The sequence below is a fragment of the Dendrobates tinctorius genome, unplaced genomic scaffold, assembly GCF_039654945.1.
Source record: "Dendrobates tinctorius isolate UK_male_01 unplaced genomic scaffold, ASM3965494v1 ptg000008l, whole genome shotgun sequence".
In the NCBI taxonomy this organism is placed as follows: Eukaryota; Metazoa; Chordata; class Amphibia; order Anura; family Dendrobatidae; genus Dendrobates; species Dendrobates tinctorius.
This window is the reverse complement of record NW_027361676.1, coordinates 35722501-35727191: the sequence shown is the minus strand read 5'-3', so window position 1 is coordinate 35727191 and position 4691 is coordinate 35722501. Positions and strand designations below refer to the sequence as shown.

At 39.5% G+C, this 4691-nt stretch overlaps 1 long non-coding RNA gene across 1 annotated transcript in view; it reads right to left on the bottom strand.

Moving 5' to 3' along the window:
* Window positions 1-577: 577 nt before the first annotated feature.
* LOC141091407 (uncharacterized) overlaps window positions 578-4691 on the bottom strand; it is a 44004-nt gene continuing 39890 nt past the window's right edge. Inside the window, exon 2 of the long non-coding RNA XR_012232511.1 lies at window positions 578-1237. This is a non-coding gene — a long non-coding RNA (uncharacterized lncRNA). The remainder of the gene's footprint in view (window positions 1238-4691) is intronic.

Below are 4691 nucleotides of genomic sequence, written 5' to 3'. Positions count from 1 at the left end.
GCTTTAATCCAGGTCTGGGAGGAGATCCCTCAGGAGACCATCTGCCGCCTCATCAGGCCCAGGTGTTGTAGAGAGGTCATATAGGCACAAGGAGGCCACACACACTACTGAGCATCTTTTCCTTGTCATGAGGCATTTCCACTGAAGTTGGATCAGCCTGTAATTTGATTTTCCACTTTGATTTTGAGTATCATTCCAAATCCAGACCTCCATGGGATATTCATTTTGATTTACATTGATAAGTGTTATGTTTTATTGTTCTGAACACATTCCACTATGCAATGAATAAAAAATTTGCAACTGGAATATTTCATTCAGAGATATCTAGGATGTGGTATTTTAGTGTTCCCTTTATTTTTTGAGCAGTGTATAATATGACTTGACAATGAAAATTATTATATCTTGTTAAATTATAGTACCAGTTTTCATTTTGGCTTTTCTGATTGTAAGCACTGATGTGGGAAAGGGTTCATGTGAATAAGCATTGTTTTTCTAAAGGGCTGTAAAATATCTTGCTATTGGACAAGGAATGGCTAATACACTAAATAAAAACAATAAAAATATAATACAGATAAAATAATATTAATGATCCTGCATTTTATTCATTATTTGTGTACCTTGCTTTCATTGCCAGGCATTAATAGAATAAATTGTAAAATAATTAAATCCTTCTACATAGTGAAAAATGGACGTATAGCATCATAAGTAAACATTTATTAATTTACAGAATTTGATAAGTTAAAAGCAATTTGACTGCAATAGAAAAAAAAAACTATTTCTACATTGATTGTAAGTTTGTTCAGCGTAATAAATATTTTAAAGGAATTAAATTACAAAATATTCTCTCTAAGAGTGACTTAATGAACATTTCTTGTATCTGAGGCGTTCGCTGTTTGCGTGATTGAGATGAAGCAAGACTTTGTTTGAAGGTCATGAAGAGAATTAATCAAAGGTCCCAGAGTCACTTGTCTGGGATGCAGTCTGTCATCTCTTATTATAGTTGTGTCTGGTTGATGTCTTGACCCATCAGATGTCAGTTTTCAGTGCAACTCATCCTTCAACTACCTGACTCTAAGCATCCATTTTCCATATCCATTGCAATTACAAGACTGGTACCGTCTCCAGTGGGTGCCATCCCTCTATACTACTTCTACTACCCCAACAGTGCTGGAGCTTTTTCTTTTCTTCTTTAATTTCTTCACCTTAAAATGATTTATCTGCAAATGCCAATTTTTCTCTGAAAATAAAAAAGACAATATAATTAACCATACAGAATTAAAAAAAGCTCTGACTCCTAAGTGAACAATGTAAATGAGAAAACAGCAAGGCCCAGACTGTGACCCAAATGGGTTAAAAAGTAGGACTCCATGACTAGAAGGCATGACTTGGCCGAGTTTTGTAAAAAAATACCATTTTGTGGCATAAGCTACCAGGTATTGTAAAATTTTCATAAGGCAGAAAGCAGAATTATTGGTAGAAGGGTGGCATATACCAGGGGAGTGGTATTACTTGAGGCCACAAGTAATTGGTTGCAGGAATTGGGGCATATAGGGCCAACTGGGCAGTGCAGAGACAGTCGATTGGAGGAGCAGTGTCTCACCCACGTTCCCAAATGTGATTTTATGGTATTGGTGTGTTTGGTGTGCGGCATTATGTCATGGCATCTGGTGGGCTCGGGGGTCATTTGAAAGACAAGTGGTGGTATGGTGAAGGGGGTAGGAGACCCGTTTTGGGAAGGTCACCTCATCATTTGTATATGGTAAGGAATGTTTGGGATCCCTAATGGGCTAAGGCCTAGGAGGGAAAATTGTATGGGGCACCATTCAGTAGAACGGCCCTGGAATCAGCACTTTGCACACATCAGGTTTTGTAGGTTGCCCGGCGTGAACCTGTGACATCATATTCCTTGGCCTCATAAAGCCCAGTTAGAGACACACCTGTGTCTTGGTACTGAGACTCTAGTTCAGCTACTGTTTGGTTAAGTCCATGATCAGCTCATGTTGCAAAACCTCATGACCTTACATAGCTTTAGTCCTAGCCCTCTGCTAGATATCTCCTGGCATAACCTATTGGGTCTAGTAAGCTAGCGAACTGTTATTGGACTGTATTCATATTGTGTATTCATCTTGCAAAACCTCTGTGATCCTGTATATCCTCAGTCTTTCCTGTTAATCCACTGCTAGTCAGTAGCCACCTCATGGATTAACACATCAGTTGCAATGAGAAAGTATTGAGGTAGTGGGCACCACCAAATAGTAGAGGGATCTATCTAAAGCATACTTATGTCCTAAATGTGCACAATAACAAAGTGATTATGGGGGCAAGCTGCTAAGCTGATGTTATAACAATGCCATAGTTTATGCAGTGAGGTGGCACTCACTAGTACAGATGTAACAATCAAACAGAGAACACAAAATATTGCAGGCACAATATCCATATGGAGACAATTGAAAAATGCAAAAAATATCCCAATGGAAAAATGTGTAAATGCAAAGCCCTGAAAAAAAAGATGCACTCACATAGCAATCAATGAGCAGTATATTAATCAGACAGGAAATACTTATCACTCCATAAATAATAGCCCCTAAAAGCACACATGACAGGTCAGCGGGGGACAAGAGAAACCCACCAGTATAGACACAATGTGTCTTACTCAGGGATAAGTATTGATTAACAAGGTTAATGCATGTATAAAGAGTATAAGCAATAACAGTAATGTGTGCCAGCTGGCGAGCAATGGCGGTACGTGGTGCCGGCATCCCAGGTGGCAAGCAATCCATGGGAGGATATGAGAAAAAAGGGTCAACAAAAAGATCCTCCCATGGATTCTTGTAATTCTAGGACTGAAATCACGTTGTCTTCACTTTGCGGTATCATCCCCAACTCCAGGCCTCAAGGCCCACCAACCGATCATGTTTTCAGGATTTCCTTAGTATTGTTCAGGTGATAATTGCTTCACTTGTGCAATACAAAGGAAATCGTGAAAACATGGTCTGTTGGTGGGTCTTGAGGACTGGAGTTGGGGACCTCTGACCTATGGGGTCTGGAAATATTCCTCATTATCAGGAACCTGTTCTTTGTACTTATTTTATGTCTATTTTTTTGGACTATATTAGTCCTCGTATGCACACAATACACCATTCATGTTTTTTGTCAGCACAATTTTATTCATTTATTTGTGTCATTATATTAAAATTTCTCAGGTATTATTTTTCTTCATGAAGAGTTTCTTCAGTATATGGACCTTACCTATGTCCCTTATTTTGTATGTATTATCTATAGGTATAGATAAGGAATCATTTAAAAAATATCAGTTCCCAGTTTGATCAAACTTCTTTATGGCTAGGCACTTTATTTGAGTCAGCGACTCAGCACCATAAAATATAGGGCTTACTTTAGAATCTTTGTAGCCTATTGCATAATTTGCCTAGTACATACCATAGGCGTCAATTATTCTGTATTTTACATATTTGTTATACTGTGCACCTTGATTGAATTGACCCTTTTTTTGGTGGGCCTATTATAATGAGACGATCGGTGACAGTTTCCTTGCGCATGCGCAGTTAAGCACCGCCGCTCAGCTCCACATGCGGCATAGCATCATATGTTTCCTGGAATCCCCGACTTCCGGCAGCGCTTGGCTCGTGCTGATTTGTATATTGCCCATTGATTGTTATGTGAGTGCACCTTTGTTTACAGGGCTTTGCATTTTCACCTTTTTTCATTAGGATATTTTTTGTACTTTTCATTTATCTCCAGATATTGTGCATGCAATATATTGTGTGCGCTTTTTGATTGTTACATATGAACTAGGGATTTGCACAGTCATTGCATATACTATGGTATTTGTTATAACATCAGCTTAGCAGCTTGCCCCTATATTCACTTTGTTACTGTATTCAAGTTAAAGAAGGGTCCATCTCTGCCGTATCTGGTTGATTTGGGATGTATTTTGTAGCCATTTGCCTTTTTAAATGTTTTTAATGTTTGGTCTTTTTTGCATGTTATCTACTCAATCTTAATAAAGTTACTTGTCTTTTATTATGGTGAACCCTGTATATGCTTACTTCTTTTTCATGTTTTGTATCAGTTGCAGTAATCTATTGAGCTGTTTTAGAACTCTGTCCATACTGTGCATTCATCCTTGCAAATACGGCTGTGGTTCCTCTGCCTCCTTCCTAGCTCCTGGTCCTGTGGATTCAGAGTGTCAGAGTCCTCATTCCTCCATGTGCCCTGTAGTCAGAGTTACATGCGCTTCCACACCTTGGCTGTCATGTATCCTGTCTCCTTTTACCGGTCTGATCATGTTAAGGGTTCATTTTTCTCTGCCTGTTCTGGCACCAGGCTGGCTATTTCTCTTCACTACATCCTGCAGGTGGTGCCAGTTATAGTTTCTGCCTACGGCATGAGTAGCTGACTCCGTGTATACCCTGATTTGTCCCTTTGAGGTTGCTGACTTTGCCCATGTTTGTTTTGTTCCCCTCCTCCCGAACATTGAACATTCATCTATGTTTCTTGACCTACTGCAAATATGCGTCTGGCATAATTAAGATTAAATGATGTGTCTTCACAGGCAGTGTGTATGTTGGGGGCATTTTGCAGAGGGGCAGCGTGTGTCTGGGGGAATATTTTGCCAAGGTGCAGTGTGTGTGTGTGGAGGGGGACATTTTGCAGGCTCACAGTGTGTGGTG